Raw genomic sequence first — 22,075 nt, 5'->3', positions numbered from 1 at the left:
AGCACTCTTTCAAAGCACATTCTGTCTCTTTCTGGCTCCACTTTTACATGCTGCAAGTATTTAAGGCAGGCTGGCTGTCCCAATCCCTTTAGTGAACTGGATAAGTTGAGTTATATTCTCTCTAGGGATCCGGTCTTATTTCTCTCATTCTTTCTCCATAGGCACACCCAATTATTCCTTTACAAACATACAGAATGGGAAAGAGGGAATAGGAATAATTTAGTCTAAAATCTAAACTGTGATTTCTAACTCAATCATAAAAGTTATCATGAAAATACCAAGCTGGTGATCAAAACCAGTATTTTATTATTGTTTGGCTTCCCTGGAAGGAGGAGTAAATTACATATATGAGCTCTAGCAATGTTGGCTTTATTTAAATTTTATTAACTTCCATTTAAATAACATTCCAATAAAATAACTTAAAAATAATGATACAGAGATGGATGTATGGCAGGTAGTCTAGGTTACATTCTAGAAAGCATTTCTGCACTTCCTGCTTCTCAAGAGCCCTCAAGTTATGTTACTTATCAATTTGTATCCATTCCCAGCTCCAAAAGTAGAGGAGGACATAAATAATCAGAATATTCCACTGCCCTGGACAAGGGTGGCTACAGTATAGACATGAGTCTAAGATATTTCAATAAATACAAGTATTAGAACTTTGGGAGAGAATACTGGTACAAAGATACCCATGTCCAGAAGCTCATGGTAATCATCTTACAACTACAAGCACAGCCCCCTTTGCTAAAGTTCATATTGCAGAGTCAAGGCCAAGAGACATAAAGTAACTGAGCTATTGGTGACATTATTGAGTTGTTGAATCATGTCAAATACACCTCTAGGCTTTTCATGTATTTTGTATCTCTATCTATCTCTGTATCTACATTGCTTAACAGTTTGAGTCAACTTTTCTGTTATTTAACTGAGGCTATATAACTCATATAGCGTTTTTATGTTTTTCAGAGAAGATTTTAAAAAACATCTCAGATATTTTTCAGTCAGCATTTGTCTTTTCTCCCCATATTGCCCTCCTCCCACTTACATCTGTATTTCCCCAATGAGAACTGCAAGTGTATTATGTGGCTCTAACTGTGGCCATGGGAAGATTAAACCCGATGAACCTGAATGATATTTTTTTCTAACTGGAAATAAAGAGAGTTAATGGTAGTAGAAACTGAGAAGTATGAAGCCTAAGAGCTCTTGATAGTTGTATTTCCCACTACGTAGATGAAGCTGCTCACTGCTTGCAGAGCAATAAAGTGAAGTGAATACAAAGATAATTGCAAAGCTGAGGTTGGGGTGTTGAGCCCTCACAGAATCAAATCTATGTATTGACTGGTCCATGGGTTCTAATGACATCATTCTTCCCAGAGATGAGAGCAAAACAATTCTCACTTTGGGACTACGTTTCCATCATTTGAAACTGCAAAACTATTGACAAATATATTTTAAAGAATTTAAAAGATAATTATCTTTGTAATTATTAATTTCTTTCTTTTATTTCAATAGCTTTAGGGGTATAAGTGATTATTGGTTACAAGGATGAATTGTATAGTGGTGAAGTCTGAGATTTTACTGAACTGGTCATCTGAGTAGTGTACGTTGTACCCAATGCATAGTTTCTTACCCCTCATCTCCCTCTCACTCTCCTCCTTCTCAGTCTCCAGTGTCCATTATATTACTCTGTATGCCTTGGTGTACCCAGTTTATCTCCTACTTATGTAAGTGAGAATGTGAGAACATGCAGAATGTGGGTTTCCATTCCTGAGTAACTTCGTTTAAAATAATGGCCTCCAGCTACATCCAGGTTGCTGCAAAAGATTTTAAAAAGAGATTATTTTGTTCTTTCTTATGGCTGATTAGTATTCCTATATATTCATATATATATTATTTATATATGTATATATAAGAATACATGTTGAATATATGTAATGCATATGTATATAATATGCATACATTATATTTAATACACTTATATACATATACAGTATATATATTTTTTATTTGCCCACACACACACAACACATTTACTTTGTCAACTCTTGAGGATATATGTGACCTGTACTCAAGTCTCACAGCAGAAGATACCAGCACCAGCTCTGATGGCAAGGGAGTGACATAGACTCTGAGATTCTTTGGGTATAAATAGACTTAGTGTGTGGACTTTATCCAATGCCAGTTGTAGTAGTTAAGAACCGGTCATGTAGACAGACTCTGGACCTCCTGGTTAGCCAGCGTGATGCAGGCAATGATGATAGCTGAGGTCACACACAAATTTTCTCCTTCCTTGGCATTTTGTTATTGTGCCTGTGGATGCTGCAATGGACTCTGTCAGCCGGTCCCCAGACAAGAAATGGCCCTTGCAAAAGAACACCAACTGTGGTAGTAGCAGGAAGATTTGTGTCGCCTTAAGCTACCTCAGGGAGGTACTCTGCTCTCTCAGGCAATGGACAGGGCTATAGAACTCCCCAAAGTTTCTGTCCTTCGTATTAAGTAAGCTACCAGGACGAGTGAAGGGGCAAAGTCAGCTGGGGCTGAGTCAGGCAAGTTCATGCTCTGAATGCCCATGTGCTGGTACAAGCAGCAGCCCCAGTGGGAATCAACGGGCAGTATTCTAGCCACAGGAAGGAGTGCAGCTGCCCCTCATGTATAGAAGAGTCCATATGGGGAGTGGAGAGTAGCAGGTGGCAGTAAGCTCCATCCAGCTTCCATGCACTTGGCAAGGCACGTCTCACACACACAGTGTTCCACTAGCAACAGCCAGCTAGGTTTCAAGGCAGTCTGTGCCCAGAACTTAATACTGACCCAGGCCATATTCCTTTCTCACTGAGACAGAAACTGTGGCTTTGAGGCCATGGCCTTTGTGGTCCCCTCACAAAGCAGGGCATCCAGCTCCTGTGTCTGTGGCTACAACATACTTCCCACTCATCGCTTGGTTCTGGCTAAGTGAGTTTGTCCTTGCTTGAGATTATATCACGCATCTCAGTTGTGAGCTTCTCTCAACCTGTGGCCACTTCCTGAGTTAACCGCCTTCCATGAGGTCCCCTGTGAGGTAGGATCAGGAATGGCTGGCTACTTTCCATCCTTGCTGGAGTCTGGGAGAGCAAAGCATGGCCCGATGTTGTTCCTTCTCATACACTCCCTACTGCTCATTAAATCGGTTCCAATGCTGGGTAGGGTTAAGGCCTTCCCTGTTGGCCTGGATTGCCAAATTCCCCAGTGGGAGTGCATATCCCAGAGGCAGTTTCTCCTCCTCTTATGCTCTGGGGACTTACAGTATTCCACTTGTCTCACAGTGTATGCTGCAGCCTGCCACTTCCTTCAAAAGGACTGTGGTTTCTTTCAGTTTTCCCATTAAGTTCCTGTGTTGCTTCTTGAAAAATGAGTTCACAGCATGAGCCCCTACATGTTATTTTGTCTTGCCAAGTGGGAGAGGCATACTCACAGTGTTTCCAATCTGCCATGCTGAGGAAAAAATAATGTAATTCCTCTCTTTTCAAGTCACCGAAATATGACACCCAAAATTTACATTAGAAACTTCTCTCCTTTCTTTTAGTACAATTATTTAAATACTTAGATAATAAATTTTATGTATCCATACAGCTTTTTAATCCTCACATTTAGGGAAACAAATACATTTATATAAAGTAAATACTCATTCTCTAAATTTAATCTCAGGATTTTTTTTACAACTTTACAAGTTGTAAAGTACTCAAGAGATGTTCTTGTTATCTACAACATCAGCAGAAAACTCTGAAGTGAGTTACAAACTTGCAGGTGCAATAAGACTATCGATCACTATTCTGCACATAAACATCAAGTGTTTTCCAAGTGGCAGGTGAAAGCTTTTTTATAAAAAGGAATGTATACAAGAATGCTTTGCTGTGAGCATTGCATATAAAAGCATGAATAGCTTGGCAGAAAATCACAGAAAAATAGGCTAACACTTGGAAAAAGAGTGTTTTGGAGAGTGGATGTTTATTTACCTAATTCAGTTCTGCTTCTTAGACTTCTCAGACTGAAAAATAAAACAACCTTGATACAACATCTAACAGCCATTTCAATATCCAGTGGGGCAAGTGATTCTTATTCCTTCTTGTCACTTGCATATTCATCATATTTTAGAATTTTATTTTTTTCAAGAAATGATGAGTGTATATTTCTTGACCAAATATTTATATTGCACATGTATTCTTTTTTTATATCCACATTATTTGTCCACACTGAGTGAATGGCTCAATAGAGTGAGTTTTGATTACATAATTTACCATAAAAATTATTGAATAATGCAGAAACAAATGTAAAAACTGTCCTAGAATTCAGAAAATTAATGTAATACTTTAGTCTTTGGGAAAAAATGTTTAATCCTTTAAGCACTTTTTGGGAAAAAATTCTGAGACTAAAATCAAAGTTTACCCTTACTAACTGTACAATTTGAAAACTGAAGCCAACATAATTTCCTGTCTCTATGTCGGACAATATTGGAGCAGGGAATACTTTCCAATTAATAGGTTAACTGATATTGAGAATAAGCAAAGTCAACTAAGCTATTTGATTGAGAAAATACTTGCTTCTAAAAGATGAGACTGTGACCAACTGAAATAGCTTATTTAATAGGACAAATTGGTTGCTTGTCAATAATTGCTTCAAGACCCTTGCTTACTATGGCAAGTAATCTAAAACTTTTATGTTATAAACTAAAATTTCAACCAACTCTCTGTCTTGCAAAACTTTGTTTAAAATCACAAAGCCCAGGTTCCAATATCTTACAAATGATTTTCTTTGGTGTTTCACTTCTGTATAACACTACTAAGAAAACAAAATCAAGGTGATTTTCTTGTACTGCAGTAGGAGTAATAAATTTAACTTTGCTTATTCAACATTGTTGTTGCTGTTGTTTGGTTTGTTGATTGGTTTTTCTGGATTTTGAGATTTTGCTTGTTGACAAACCTGGAGATGTCATTGATATCCAATACAAACACCCTTGCTACTATGGCTGAAGTCCTCAACTGAGAAAAGCATAGTCCTCTGAGGTGACTTAATCCTCATGCTTGGGAGTCACTTCTTTAGTGCTGAGGTCTTTCTTAGACATCTGTTTAAATATGACAGTGAGGTAGTCCTCATTCAGTCTGAATTCAAATTCTTTTTTTTTTTTTAATTTTCTAGCTCAAACTATATTTTGCTTTGTAGGAAACAGAAACCTTTAGGAATACTTCAACTAATCTTATTTAAAAACTGTTCTCAGTGAAAAAATGCCTTCTTATTAGCCTTCCTGTCCGTTCTTATCACTTTATGCCTTGAGACTTTAAGAAAAAGTCAAAAGAAAGATGAGTCCATATTGGAGAAAACCTAAAGGACAGAAGAATTGAGAAATCCTTATCTGAATGGCATACTTGGGTAAACTTTGCCTTTGGTCATCTTTTCAAAAAAAAGTTAAGAATTTTTTTTTTTTTTTCCAATCTCTTTATGTCCCTGGGAATAGCTTTGTTCCAACCCCCAGAACTGGAGGATTTGTCAGGTTGGAGATGACTGGTCTTAGACCAGTTCTTGAAAAAAGAAGGTATATTAGTCTGTTTTCAGGCTGCTGATAAAGACAAACTGGAAACTGGGTAATTTATACAGGAAAAAGGGTTTAATAGACTTACAGTTCTACGTGACTAGGGGGGTCTCACAATCATGGCAGAAGGCAAGGAGGAGCCAGTCATGTCTTACATGGATGGTAGCAAGCAAATAAAAGCTTGTGCAGGGAAACTGCCCCTTACAAAACCATCAGATCTCATGATACTCGCTCACCTTGATGAGAACAGCATGGGAAAGACCTACTTCTGTGATTCAATTACCTCCCACTGGGTCCCTCCCACAACACATGGGAATTCAAGATGATATTTGGGAGGGGACACAGCCAAACTACATCAGGAGGTTTGCTTATGCAAACAGTTACTAATCTGTTAGTTACAGTTACTAATCTCTTGTAAGGTATTGGTCATCTGCTTGATTCTCTAGGAAAAAAAGAACTTTTAAACTCTAGTTTATATTTCTGTAACTAACATTATTTTTACTAAGAACAAAAAGAAATTGTCACTTTAAAATATCTTTTAACATAAATGAGATCTTTGGCATGAAATATGAATTACCACAATTATGAAAGAAACACTCATAAGATTACCATTTGTCTAGGAGTATACTTTCTTCAGTGTGGGAGGCCACTCTCAGTTTCTGTACTTTGGAAATTAAAACAGTAACATTTTTTATTCTTACGGCTTGATGAAATTTTCTAGTGCCTAAAGTTTATTTCTTGCACTGGCTGTTGACCATAATAATTCTTTCTCCCTTTCTCTCTGTCTCTCCCTGTATGTGTGACAAAATATTTTCCCAAATTAATATCACCTTCCCTCTTTATTAGGGAATATGAATGGGCCTTTAATAGGTTTTGCTTCATATTCCCCCTTTATCCTTCTTTATACTTTCTCCATTCTCTTGGGAAATTCTGAAGACTAATTATTTATTAAATATTGTTTATTACATGAACATTTTAGAAATTACAATCATAGTAAATAGAAAATTTTAGAAATTCTACTCCAGTTAAATAGTCATAATTTCTAAAATAAAAAGTAAAAAAGTATTTGCTTCTTTTGTGTTTGACCCCTACATCTGAAAAAGATAGTTTAATTTGTAGCTTGGGCAAGGGTCTTGGTGCCTAGATAAGCAGAAATGTTAGACATATAGAAGTTTCAGAAGGCATACCAGAATGTTAATCTTGGAGATACGGATACAGAGATTTCTTTATACTAAAGAGTTGATGTAATATTCCTCATACATAAATGATGCTTTAGAAAAATTAGAGTGAATTAATTATAATACTCTTTCTTGTTTTATCACAATTTAAAAATGATTTTAAAACAATATTTTACTTTGTACAACATTTGATTTGGATTTCAGACTAAATTTTAAATATATCTTTTAAAAAGTTACCTTTAAAAGTTTGTTTTATTGATCCAATGAATAAAATTTGTCAAAGTAATAAAAAGTGTAACTTGATATTCTTTCGTTTTCTATCTGCTAATATTTTCTTTTATCCAGAAAGAATAATGCATGTTAACTTATTTAAAATGATAATTAATATGAATGGTGTCCTTAAGGAGAAGGATATTACAGAGTTGTTGCTTCTCTCTCATACTATTTAGATAAATTAAAATGTCTTTAGACTTGGTTCACAGGAAAGAAAAATTGGGGGGCTTTCAGATAGTGAACCTTCCTAGTAATTCCTACTTATTTTATTATTTCTATTAAATAAACACAATAAAATGATTATAATTAAACATCTTCTCCATACATTCATCCTTAAAGTGAAATTCTAGACAATTAAGTAGAGGCCTAATGTTACTGATTTGGAAAGAATCTTCTACTTAGCTATGAAAAAGTTGCTAACTACTAGCTTGTGGACCAACTGATCCATATATTATAATTGGTTACACAATGTTTTCAAATATTGAAAATTGTGCTGGGCGCGGTGGCTCAGGCCTGTACACTTTGGGAGGCCGAGGCGGGCGGATCATGAGGTCAGGAGATAGAGACCATCCTGGCTAACACGGTGAAACCCCGTCTCTACTAAACAAAATACAAAAAATTAGTCGGGCGTAGGGGGCGGGCGCCTGTAGTCCCAGCTACTGGGGAGGCTGAGGCAGGAGAATGGCATGAAGCCGGGAAGCAGAGGCGGAGCTTGCCGTGAGCAGAGATCGCGCCACTGCACTCCAGCCTGGGTGACAGAGCCAGACTCTGCTCAAAAAAAAAAAAAAAAAAAAAAAAAAGAAAGGAAAAACTTATAAAAATAATTCCTGATTATTTAAAGAAATCTGTTGATCTTGCATGCCATTGAGAAATAGTCGGCTGAAGCTGAGTATATAGTAATAATTGATAATATACTGAATATTTGCTATAAATAAGACACTATTTTGAGCGCTTTACATATAATTTAAGTTTTACAATTGCACAAAAATAAATATTACTAATAGATCAATTGACAAAGGAAATTAAGACATAGAAAGTATTAACAGCTTTCTTACCGCCATATAGCTAGTAACTGTCAAGATTTAGTGGAGGAATTCTGACTTCAGAGTTTGTCCTCTTAACCACCCTGCTATACTGCTTCCTTAAGTCTGAGTAAATGTTTTTCAGTTGACTAGTCTCTATAGCTGTAGGGTAAGACAGTAGTCCCTGTCTCTTCTAGGTTACCTTCATGACTGCTTAGGTTTTGAAGTTTATTATTATTGATCAACTTTGAATAAAGTGAAATATATAATTCCATAGACACAGAATAAGCTCAATTAAATGAAGAAAGAAAAAAAATACTATAAGTAAGGAAGTTCCTATTTCTATCATACTTACAAATACAGTACCTACAAATATTTCTATAGTACTTACAAAGTATTGTGACTTCCCATTAATGGTAGAAAGTTCTAGCTTAACAGTCAACCTCTAGTTCAGAATTACCACGTGACTTACTCATCTTATTTAATTTGCCACAACTAATCTCTATAGATAATTTCTTCATGGACAGATAATTTTCTCTCATTTCCTTGTTGCTTTCAAGTTGCAACTAAATTTTCTTTAAGTAAAGAATATTTCAGTAAATTGTAATGCAAAAATGTTTACTTATTTGTAAAAGATCTTTTCCATATCCCTATATTTCTGTATATTATAAACAAAAGACATGACATGAGTTAAGATGCAATATAGCCCCTGTGTTTACTTTAAAATCTTTTGCTGAGACAATATTTTAACTATAGTCATTTATTGTTATTCGTAGTAATTATGCTTTATGAAGTCACCACAAACACAATTAACAAATACTGAACTAGGCCGGGCGCGGTGGCTCAAGCCTGTAATCCCAGCACTTTGGGAGGCCGAGATGGGCGGATCACGAGGTCAGGAGATCGAGACCATCCTGGCTAACACAGTGAAACCCCGTCTCTACTAAAAATACAAAAACTTAGCCGGGCGAGGTGGCAGGCGCCTGTAGTCCCAGCTACTCGGGAGGCTGAGGCAGGAGAATGGCGTGAACCCGGGAGGCGGAGCTTGCAGTGAGCTGAGATCTGGCCACTGCACTCCAGCCTGGGTGACAGAGCAAGACTCCGTCTCAAAAAAAAAAACAAAAAAAAACAAAAAAAAAACAAAAAAAAACACAAATACTGAACCATTGCTTCCATGTAAATACAGAGTTAGATACCCGTGAGGATCTTGAAATAACATTTTTGTCAACTGATAAATGCATATTATGTATTACGTGGTTTCTGTTTAAAGATAACTTATTTAATATTTTTTTCATAGTACTCCTGTTGTCTATTTATTTATTTATTTATTTATTTTGTGAATTTCCATAGGTTATTGGGGAACAGGTGGTGTTTGGTTAAATGAGTAAGTTCTTTAGTGGTGATTTGTGAGATTTTGGTGCACCCATCACATGAGCAGTATTCACTGCATCCAATTTGTAATCTTTTATCCCTCACCCCCTTCCCATCCCTGCCCACTGAGTCCAGAAAATCTATTGTGTCATACTTATGCCTTTGCATCCTCATAGCTTAGCTCCCACTTATGAGTGGGAATACACGAAGTATGGTTTTCCATTCACTTAGAATAATAGTCTTCAACCTCATCCAGGTTGCTGCGGAATGCCATTAATTCCTTTTTATGGCTGAGTAGTATTCATATATGTGTGTGTGTGTGTGTGTGTGTGTGTGTGTGTATACATGTCACAGTTTCTGTATCTACTTATTGATTGATGGACATTTGGGTTGGTTCCACATTTTTGCATTTGCGAATTGTGCAGCTATAACATGAGTGTGAAATTATTTTTTTTCGTATAATGACTTCTTTTCCTCTGGGTAGATACGTAATAGTGGGATTGCTGGATCAAATGGTGTTCTTACTTTGAGTTTTTTAAGGGATCTCCACATGATTTTCCATAGTGGTTGTAGCAGTTTACATTCCCACCAGCAGTGTAGAAGTGTTCCCTGTTCCTTGCATCCACGCCAATATCTATTATTTATTGATTTTTTTTTAATTATGGCCATTCTTGCAGGAGTAAGGTGGTATCACATTGTGGTTTTCATTTGTATTTCTCTGATAATTGGTGATGTTGAGCATGTTTTAATATGTTTGTTGGCCATTTGTATATCTTCTTTTAAGACTTGTCTATTCTTGTTCTTTGCCCACTTTTGATGGAATTGTTTTTTCTTGCCAATTTGTTTGAGTTTGTTGTAGATTCTGGATATTAGTCCTTTGTCAGATGTATAGATTGTGAATATTTTCTCCCACTCTGTGGGTTACCTGTTTACTCTGCTTGAAAATGGACAACAGCACTATCACTCATGATTAAATGAAGTTTATTCAATACCATATTTTCTCCAAAACCAATATTACAGCCTTCTTTCACTTAGTAATACCAGACAGCACCTTAGCACTACAGTTGCGGGTCATCTTAAACAGCAGAATCACCAAAAAAAAGAGAATTAAAATGAAAAAAATGATATTAAATAGACTATGAAAATTACATTGTTTGCAGTATGAAAGCAAAACCAGAAGGCAAAGCATCACTACATTCAACCTCATGTGGGACTGTGTGCATCAGGTAACACACATTTTTCAGTGCTCTGCACATGTCTGCAAAAAACCTTGAAAGTACTGTGAGTATTGACTTTGGAGTTGCCAATAAATTTTGGTAATTAGACAAATTTGCAAATTCAGAGTTCATTAATAATGAAAATTGATTTATTTTACAAATTAACCTTTTAAATTCAAATAGTGATATCAGAGAAAACAGTCACTAAAGACATTTTTGTGCATTTTATTCACTTGAATTAGTAATGTTATAATTCATTTTTATTACACATTAAAATAGGGGTTGGGAACACTGTTCTCACGACTACCGGCTGTAGCCCATCTGCATATATCTAGGCCACTGGAGACTTTCACAGAGTTCTTTCACATTATATTGTTTCACACAACAGTCCCTCCTCCCAACTTATTTAGCCCAGACCATTTGGTGTTTATCCTTTGCCTCATGTTATTCTTGATTTATTCATTTAGTTGAATCTTATCTTTTCACCACTGTCTAAGCTTCTTGAGGTAATAGACTTGTTTTTAAAGAACATTTAATGAAGCGTTTGGCCGAACTGTTCATTGATCCCACTATATGGTGTAGTGTTCCTCTTTTTTCACATTCTTCTAGTTTTTTCTATCTCAAGCAACCTGTGTTCCTGTTATTGTCTATTTCCATCATCTGTGCACTCATTTACATGTTTTCAAAAGTGTATTCATTTTTCAAAATCTAACTGAAAGTACAAACGAAATATTGTTCTTAGCGTTCCCCAGTAACACCCTCAGGTTTAGAGGTCCCCTAACGAAACTCACAGAACTCAGAAAAGCTGTTATACTTGTATTTATGGTTTATGACAATGAATGGGTATAGCATAAAATCAACAAAGGAAAAGGGTATAATGGATAGAGTCCAAGAGAGACTTGCTATTTGTTTCTGGCTGTTCTTTCCAAGGGGAGTAGTATGAATCACACTGAATTCTCTCAGCAATAATGTGTGATAACATATTTGCAGTATTGCCAACCAGGGAAGCTTATCCAAGTCTTGGTGTCCAATGTTTTATTGTGGGGTGGGAGAGAGGGTGCATGTAGACATGGTGTGCCCACATGGCTGACTTATTTACATAATCTTCAGCCTTTCCAGATTCCAAACCGATATGGTACTGTATGGTCCAATGTCTTCACCATACATCACATTGTTACCATAAACCTGGCTAATAATCTGGCTTAGCCCAAAGCCCCAGATAAACAAAGAGAAGATATTCTAAGGGCTTATCTTCTAGATCCAGTTAAGGGTCAGACCTTTCTTTGGAATATGAAGATTTCAAAGAATTCAGGCTTGCTGAGTTAGTCTTTTACTATACACATGTAATGTACTCCATGAACCCTCCCACAACATCTCCAAACAAAAATACATTATTCCACCTCTGAAGTCATACAGCACTTTATTTCTTTCTTCCACATCAGTTGTTTCTTTGTTGTAATGTAATTTGTTAAACTGAGGCTGTTATATGTCTAACTTGTGGAATAAAAGAGAACAGCTAACTAATTGAACACATTTTGATTTTCTGAGCATGCCTAAGAACGAAATCTTAGTCTTTCTCATCTAGAATATTACAGGGAGAGAGGGTGATGAGGACTGTTCATAGAGAAGGGAATCAGTATTAAAGACTTGACAGGTACTAAGGGAGGAATACTGACTAATTGGGAAGTTTAAGCTGCTTTGTCTTCCCAACTAAATTTGAATAAAATCCACGTTAATTACAGTTCTTTTGAGAGGGGGAAGGAAAAAATACAACCTTCTGAGTAAGATAGGGTGGGGGTAATAATAATAAGCTAAGACTGCCGACCACGTTGATGCTACATGTAATGGTTCAAACAAGCTTATCTTCCCTCTGTAGATTCTTAATTCTGGACAGTAGACTCATGTTTGAAGGAACGTTTAATTTCTTACGCACACTATTAGTAAGGGTTCTCTAGAGCGACAGAACTAATAGGATAGATGTATATATAAAAGGGAGTTTATTAAGGATTATTGACTTGCACAATCACAAGGTGAGGTTCCACAATAGGCCATCTGAAAGCTGAGGAGCAAGGAATTCAGTCTGAGTCCCAAAACCCTAAAAGCAGGGAAGCTGAAAATGCAGCCTTCAGTTTGTGGCTGAAGATCCAAGAATCTCAAATCTGAAGAACTTGGAGTCTGATGTTCAAGGTCAGGAAGCATCCAGCATGGGAGAAAGATGTAGGCTGGAAGACTAAGCCAGTCTAATCTTTCTATGTTCTTCTGCCTGCTTTTATTCTGGTCACACTGGCACTGGTTAGATTGTGCCCACCCAGATTGAAAGTGGGTCTGCCTTTCCCAGCCTACTGACTCAAATGTTAATCTCCTTTGGCAACACCCTCACAGACAACCCAGGAACAATACTTCACATCCTTCAATCCAATCAAACTGACAGTCAATAGTAACCATCACACATACTTAGCATATTTTTCAATACACAACTTAATACCTAATTTTTTGTGTACTTAGCATGTGTTAGAAACTATTCTAATATTCTAAATACTTTATATGTGTTATATCACTTAATCTTGTGAGGTAGGTTTTCTTTCTTTTTTTTTTTTTTTTTTTTTTTTTTTTTTTTTAGGCACGGTACATATTTACAAATCCCACATCAAAACGTCACTTCTGCTTCACACCATGTATTGCATTTAGAACAGGAATTATGCTCAAATAATAAAGTGATCAGCAGTGAGTATTCTCTTCATTTCAGGTCACTCCTAAAGATGACTGTCATCAATTCATCAGATAGATTTTTTTTAGAAATCAATACACTGAGATAATTTAAGCAAGCTACTCAAAATCCAAAACCAGTAAGAGGCAGAGCACATATTTAGACTCGTGTGATCTGGCACCAGAGCTCATAATCTTAACTTTAAATAATACTGAGTTCTCTAATAGAACACCAGTTGCTGTATTAGTACAATGAATTAATATTTAGTATTTATCAAAAATCTGCTCAAATGTTGATATTTGGGTTAATTCCTGACCATTTCTGATGAAGTCATAAGGAAAATGTAAGCCTTCACTGTAGAATACTTTTATGTTAAAGATGAAACACTGGGCTAGAATGAGTTACTGGTTTGATTCAGAATCTGAACATATATTTTCTTCGTTAGAGTTCGAATTTCAGCTTAAACAAATAGAATACATTCACCCTTTCCTTGTGGTCAACAAAAAGTCAAACGAGCAGTGAAAACTAAGTCATGATTCACTGTTCAGCTGAAACAAGAGACCTTCAGAAGGACCACCATTTTTCTGAATACTATCAATACTAACCTAGAAGTCAAAGTGGATTATTTGACTGTTTGATGCTGCTGGAGAACAACTGGTGGTAAACTCTGAAACATAGAAAATAGGTATAAATTATCTTCTTCCTTTTATAATTGTTACACACTTAAATATTTATGAGGAATAAAAGATGAGAGCTGAATGTACCCAACAGACAAAAGAAATCAATTCAAGAATGTAATGAAGCAAATACAAAGAAAGCAAAACAATTGATAGGAAGCAGGGAAGATTTGTTTTAGCTCTGCGGGACCGAAGTAATCAAAAAGAAAATAGCTCAGCTGGAAACAAAGGTGCTTTGTTTCTCCTGATTGAGTTGTCTTGTCAATAATAGACGTGGAAAACAGAGGAGAAGACCAAACATCTCGTTTGATCCTACATTTGGTAAGGTGTGCATAAACTGGCAAATATAGTTTCCTAACAAGGACGAGACTATAAAGAAAACAAGCCCTAAATCTTAAAATCTTAAGATACTAGACTCAAAGAAAACTTAGAACTCATTTGACTCATGTTGTTTACGATAGTTATCACTCTCCTGATCAAATGTTTTCTCATATGTCCATGCTCTTTAATAATTCTATTATAAATAGTTTTTAAAATATGATCTAAGATCAAAGTGCTGACAATTTCCAAATATTATTTTTTTCATAAAAATAAGTGTCACAAGTTCATAGAAGAGATAAACTTTGAAGATTTACAATCTGACCCATATAAGAAAAGAGCTCACAGGATATTTTTCAAAATAGAGTTAGGGGTTACAAGCGCAGTTTTGTTGCATGGATACCTGCATAGTGGTGAAATCTGGGCTTTTACCTGAATAATGAACATTGTACACAATAGCTATTTTTTAACCCTCATATTCCGCTCACCCTTCCACCTTTTAGAGTTTCCAGTGTCTATTATTTCGCTCAGAGAGACGATATTATTATTGTTACTGATCGGACAGTGCATTCTTGCTTGTGCCTCCTAAGAATGTGATAATGTAGAAGCTAGAAATTTGAGGAGAATGCCAAATGATCTGCTTTAACTCTGAAGATCTTCAGATAAAGTGGACTTACAGGACAATCCTCTCCACCCAGAAATCTCTGCTTTAATGAAAGGAATAAAGCAAGACAGTCAGTAGGTTGGTGCACAAGTAATTGCAGTTTTGCCATTACTTGTGCACCAACCTAATAGTTCTTATCCAATCACTTACTATGACTGCTTAAATAATAAGGTAGGCAGTCCTTGCTGTAGGATCATTAGTAATCTGCCAGCTTTAGTACTGAGTGAAAACCATTGCCTTTTCTAGCTCTCATGTAATCTGCTTTCCCCACTCAATTTGACCAAACAACTCTGATTTTGACTTCTATTACTGAAACTGTGACTTTCCACATGGCTTGAACATCTGAACATTAAGTCCTACATTGTAAACAAAACCACATTATTTACAGTTCCTGTCCATTATGAGTAGTAAGTACATAAAGCAAAACACAGCTTGCTTGTTGGACTACAAGTTTTCCCTTGTGGAAAACTGTGGTCTAAAAACTTGGCCATTCTTGACCTGAGATTGGTAACTCCTAACTTGAAGCAATCCATAATCTAGTCCTGACAATTTTTGAGTAAATGGAATAACTTCTTCTTTTTTCTTTTCTTTTTTTTTTTTCTTTTTTCTTTTTTTTTTTTTTTTGAGATGGGATCTCCCTCTGTCGCCCAGACTGGAGTGCAGTAGTGCGATCTTGGCTCACTGCAAGTTCTGCCTCCCGGGTTCACACCATTCTCCTGCCTCAGTCTCCCGAGCTCCCAAGTAGCTGGCACCCACCACTATGCCTGGCTAATTTTTTGTATTTTTAGTAGAGACGGGATTTCACCATATTAGCCAGGATGATCTCGATTTATTGATCTTGTGATCCACCTGCCTCGGCCTCCCTAAGTGCTGGGATTACAGGCATGAGACATTGCGTCTGGCCCTAACTTCCCTTAATTATAGTGATAATTAGACAATTCAATAAATGAGAGCAGTACTTCAGAACTGAAGAGTTGGAAACCGCAGAACCTTTGAGGTACCACAGAGTAAACACAAGTATGCATGGTGCTTACTAAAAAAATGCAGATTTAAAGTCCCTGATTTGTACCTATTGAATACAATTATTCAAAGTCATTTTCAATAATTCACTTTCATATGCATGTTTCCTTATTTTTCCATTATCCCTGCTGTAAGCAGGACATAGCAGATTGTGAATTACCATAATGGAAAAATATTCTCTTCTATGAGTTAAACTAATTAAATCAACATGTAGACGGTGGTAAAGGAACAGCTTATATACAGGAGCAATTTTACTTCCATCAATCCATCTAAAGCATGTACACAGATAATGAAGGAGTTCAGCAGGACAAAAGTGGATGGCAACAGTGAATAGAGCTTAATGTTGAATATAGGAGATAGTACCACATTGGTCACCAAAATGTTTCCACAGGTATATGACAGAGAGCTTTATTCAGGCTTCTCCATGTTCTGAGTTAAAATATATCCATTTATCCTTTGTCTTCACTTTCACTCCTCTCATATCAGCTAAATTTTTGATTACTAATAGATGTCATGCTATCTTGATTTGGAGGTACGAGGTCCTCTAGGAAGCACTATGACATTCTTCCCATTTAAAGCACATATCCTGCTCTGTAAATACGTGAACTGGGATAACTATAAATAAGCATTATCCATCAGCCTAGTGTGAATCTATCACTGAGCATCTGATTGTCCCTGGGTGAGTTGGTTTCTGACATAAAAGAGTGAGGATCTGACCTTGGTGTATAGAAGATGCACCACATGGTGTCCATGGCAGCTAGTTGTCAGACTTCCCTCCTGTCACACTATGGAACACACAATATTCTTCAAAACATTTGTAATTAGCCTCCAACTGCCAATTTAAATCATTTTTCTTTGTATGTGACAATAGAGAGTAATACAGTCATCTTCAGTATCTGTGGTGGATTGGTGCCAGGGCCCCTGTGGATACTAAAATCCAGGGAAGCTCAAATCCCTTATATAAAATGATATAGTACCTGCATGTAATCTATGCATATTTTCCATCATACTTTAAATCATTGCTAGATTATGTACAATACCTAATACATTGCAAATGCTATGTAAATAGCTGTTATACTGTGTTGTTTAGAAAATAATATCAATTTTTAAAAGTCTATACCTGTACAGTGTAGGCCGAATTTTTTCCAAATATTTTTTATTTGTGGTTGGTTGAATCTATGGATGCAGAACCCACAAATACCAAAGGCTAACTGCATTTAAGATGTAGCATAATAAGTGGTGTGATATTTTTCCTCTCTCATTTTCAATTTCTTTATAAGAAAAATGGGGCTAATAATAGTACTCACCTCATAGGATAATTCTAAGGGAAGTGAGAGATAGATGTAGCACTTAGAAGAGTGCTTGATGATGCATTAAGTATGCAACTAATTTTAGTTATAATTATTATGTTATATGACAATTACTATTGTTCCACTATGACATGGGGTCAGGAAATTCATAGAGTAATGCTACCTTAACAGAATATATGAAAAGAGCCAGATAGTGGGAGCTTGAGCTAAGCATTGGTTTCATGCTACTAATTCATTGGTTCTCTTACTTGACTCCTAGATACCAGATCTTTTGCCTGCTGCTCCTGACATCTGATAGTGACTTGATATTCAGGAGATAGCCTGCTTATTATTTCTCAAGAAATGAACATCCTATAATAATCTCTAATTTACAAACTTAGAATTTTGACTATTGTTTAGATATCTTAGTCTTGGCTTTCTTGCTCCTACTTGATGTTGTCAAGATAGTTGGAGGATAATGGATTAACCAGGTCAATGATGAATCTTTACTTTTGGAGAATAAATAGGAAAATCTTTAATTTATTCTGTGTAAAATCCACTACCTCCTTTTACTAATATGTTTAATACCCCTTCACTCTTCATCAAGAACACTTTGGAAAGGTTCTGTAGCTTTTCTTTAATTTTCATCTTGCCAAATCTCTTTCCCCCTGCTCTGATCAGCACAGGGTTGGAGATTTTCTTACTGGCTTTTATGGTATCCATTTGGGTTGGCTCTAAGTAAGAAAATACTTGAGTGTTTTTTTCCTCCCTGAAGATACTTGTTTCTCGCCAAACTTTGGGTTAGTGATTTGCCTTTCAACATCAGCTTTCAGGAAATTTTAAGAAAATATAAATTTTCAATTTGTTCAGCATTTTTCTTGTTGTAAGGATAGGAAAGAGTTAATCCCAGATCTTTAGATCACCATATTAACATATAAAATTATGTCTTACCTTTTATTTAGTCTCTCTTTATAATGTATAGCATCACTAAAAGAATATGGTATTTACATATGAAAACACATATAGGCCAATGAAACAGAACAGAAAATTCAGAAATAGCCCAACTGCATTTGAGAATTTAATACACAATAAAGTTGTCAACTCAAATTTATGGGAAAAAGATGAACTGTCAATAATTAGTGTTAGGATAAGTAATGAAACAGAAAAAAATAACATAATCAAAGCACAATTTTGTTCTCCTCATGTGTTTGAATAAATTCCAAGTAGATTTAGAGATTTGCATAAAAAAAAAAAAACTGCCACTTTGGGAGCCTGAGGCAGGCGGATCACGAGGTCAGGAGATCGAGACCATCCTGACTAACACAGTGAAACCCCGTCTCTACTAGAAATACAAAAAGTTAGCCGGGCGTGGTGGCAGGCGCCTGTAGTCCCAGCGACTCGGGAGGCTGAGGCAGGAGAATGGCATGAACCAGGGAGGCGGAGCTTACAGTGAGCCGAGATTGCACCACTGCACTCCAACCTGGGCGACAGAGTGAGACTCCATCTCAAAAAACAAACAAACAAAAAAACAAAAAAAACAAAAACAAAAAAACGAAAAACAAAAAAACTGCGTCAAGTAAAATTTTCACAAAATAGAATAAAAATCCCTGAGGGAACCCCTATATAAGCTGGGAGTTTAAAAAATTTGTAAGTATGGCTAAAAATAAGGTATAATGAGGGAGAAAGATGAACAGATGTTATTATAAACCTAATTTAGCTTAATAATTGTAATAGATAGATAATGGAAGCCAATTCACAGGATTAAACCTAAGAGAAATGTTTAGAAATTAAAATTTTTGAGGACTCTGAAAATATTCAAGATAATTGAAGGTAAATAGTAGTGGAAAATGTAATTGGAAAGAGACCTAATAAGTTTTAATAAGTAATTAGAAAGATTTAAGCCTTGAAGTAGTATAGAAATCTGCAGCAGATTATATGCAATTTCAGCTTCATATATATCTCTACTAAAGTGAGAAGAACAAAATGAAGAAAAACTTATTAAAATATGAATTTATCTTTTATTTCCTTTTCTTTACAATTTATTATTATTATTATTTGAGACAGGTTCTTGCTCTGTCACCCAGGCTGGAGTACCATGGCATGATGTTGGCTCACCACAGCCTCCACCTCCTGGGCTTCAGTGATTCTCCCAACTCAGCCTCCCAAGTACTTGGGACTACAGGCATGCACCACCACATCCTACTAATTTTGTCTATTTTTTTTTTTATAGAGATGCAGTCTCACTGTGTTGCCCAGACTGGTCTTGAACTTCTGGACTCAAGCAATCCTCCTGCCTCTGCCTCCCAGAGTCCTGGGATTAGAGGTGTGAGCCACTGTGTCTGGCTAAAATATGGATTCTAAAAGGTTAACATAAAATAAACAAACACGACTTTTTTACAAATATGAGAGGGAGAGTGTGTTTCAAAGATTTACTTAAGTAATTCATTTATGGAGCACCTAGAAGGAAATGTTGGTTCAAAGGAGTGTAAGAGAAATAAAGTTATTAATACTGAAATAATAATGCCAAAATCAATCCAACACTGGGTAATGTTCCACAAGGCAACAAAACTGTGAACTTTAGGAATTATCTTTTCTTAAGGCATGAATTATTTGTATCTCTACAGGACAAAATCCATTTTATTTACTATTTCACAAATATTATTTACGCCATTATCACTCTTCTACAAGTTAATATCAACCTTAACAGAATTGTAAAATATCCTATACAAAAACAAAGTGTAAGTTAAGGAAAACTGAATAACCACAGATAAATTAATATTTGAATGGGACTGTTAGACCTACCCACTAAGCTCTAGTAAAACACTGAAAGGATACTCTATTATAATTTTGCTTATTTCCAAATTTTTGAAATTTGTGGTTTTTTTAACAATCTATTTCAAGCATGAAAAATAATCAATAAATATATAAACACTGTATCTGTTTTTCTACACTCCAAGCTTTAGGGTCTTTTCAAGAAGCAGCTCTTTGACCTATTTATATTTTAAGATATTGAATAGTATCAGTCTAATTATTGCTCTTGTGTATTTTGGCTTCTTCAAAAAATTATCATTTACAAGATAATTTAAAATTTGGAAAATAGATAAGTATTTTAAAATTATATTTGCATTTCCCTAGCATTTATTACTTTCAATATTATACTAAGAACATATATTTTTTATTTTAATATATTTTTCACAAGATCATATAAAATGTAATGGCATTTTGGGAAAAATACAAAGCACACCAAAGTCATAATACAGGATTTATTGCCTTTAATAAAAGTATTAACTACACTAATAGAATCATATTATTGCTGACTTAACGCATCTCTTATGAGCATCACACCAAAATACTTTATACTCAATAGAATGCTTAAATGCCTTAAGCACAGGAAAGATATTCAAAATGATAGCAGCTCTTTTAAAGGGCATACTTGTGAGGGGAAGAAGTGCAATGACTAAATATGGTTTAAAAATTTCCACTTTAAGTTAAGGACATGAAGATAAAACGTTGTGACTTTCTAACAAGTATGTAGAGGTTTAACATGTATATGTATACATTAAACATTTCATCAGTCTATATATGTGTATATAGTATATAATAGTAGTAGACTACTATATACATATGTATATAGACTGACCAAATGTTCTGTAGCACTAATAAGCCAAGACAAAAAGGAATAAGATTCAGGTAAAAACATCTTAATTATTCATTAGCTAAAATCCTAAATAAAAAAAGGAATGCGTATCAATAGAGTGATTTGGATTTTTTGTTTTTGTTGTTGTTCTTGTTATGGCAGCAATTTTTAAAATAATAAAGATGACAAAGTACAAGCTAGGTTTGTTTAATCTATTTCATTGGTTATAATCAAACTTCAAATATCTCATTTTCTGTTTCTAGAGAACCAAGACATAGAGCCAAGCAGCTGGAAAGCGTATCATTGATCAAAGGAGGAATGTAAATACCTATTTGGGAGCAAAGTATTTCCATTTTCCTAACAGACTTGTTTTTTTCCCATCTCTTGGAAAACAGCATCTTCTCATCCTTGGCATAAACTTTCTCCAGGTCAAGATCAGAGAACAGACCTGTAGAAAAAGTAGTCCTACCAAAAGACTTTCCTTTGCCTTCATGACTTCCTCTTCAGACCACCAAAGTTAGGGGTTTCTGCAGGGAAACTGATAGCCAAAATTGTATATATTTAACTCCAGCACTATAATTGTACATTAAAAAGGATGGATTTACTTGATCATTAAACAATATTATTATTAGCTAAAGAAACATACACACACAGACACACACACATACATACACATGCACATGCACACACACACATCAAGTTTAGAAAAATGTGCAAAACAAGTTTTTGGGGTAGGCTTATTCATATTTTTCAAAACATACTGAATTCGTATTGGATGAAAGGCTTAGTAATAGTATCTGTAATCTGTTTATCCCCTTCCCTAGCTCTTCAGTTATTAAGATGGATTGTCAGCATTTCATTTTTATTACGTTCCAATCTGGATGGCTCTGCTACTAGTGCATGCAGGTTTACATATGTATAGTTATGCATGTGTCATTGAACGTTTGGGTACGGTTGTATAGATGTGTAGGTATTTGACTGTATGGTTATATGTGGAGATAGGGGAGTTTTGGGGGTGTGGGTGTAGGGAAGTAATGGGAAGTCCTATAGATGCTCCACTCTAGGTTGGTCCTTCACTTGAAATGCTACCTTTGCTTCACTTTCCCAGAAACATTCAATAGTAAGACAATCAAGGACATTATATC

The 22,075-nt window shown here is 35.6% G+C and overlaps 1 long non-coding RNA gene and 1 other non-coding gene across 2 annotated transcripts in view; one reads left to right on the top strand and one right to left on the bottom strand.

Moving 5' to 3' along the window:
• The window catches only part of LOC135965142 (uncharacterized), a 336,594-nt gene that overhangs the window by 228,851 nt on the left and 85,668 nt on the right, over positions 1 to 22,075 (top strand). The gene's annotated exons all lie outside the window — the stretch shown is intronic.
• On the bottom strand, positions 13,331 to 13,398 carry LOC123567030 (small nucleolar RNA SNORD2). The gene has a single exon (XR_006689737.1). It is a non-coding gene; the product is annotated as a small nucleolar RNA SNORD2 (small nucleolar RNA).

This window comes from Macaca fascicularis, chromosome 9, assembly GCF_037993035.2.
Source record: "Macaca fascicularis isolate 582-1 chromosome 9, T2T-MFA8v1.1".
In the NCBI taxonomy this organism is placed as follows: domain Eukaryota; kingdom Metazoa; phylum Chordata; class Mammalia; order Primates; family Cercopithecidae; genus Macaca; species Macaca fascicularis.
The sequence above is the reverse complement of the archived record's forward strand: the minus strand, read 5'-3'. Positions and strand labels throughout refer to the sequence as shown.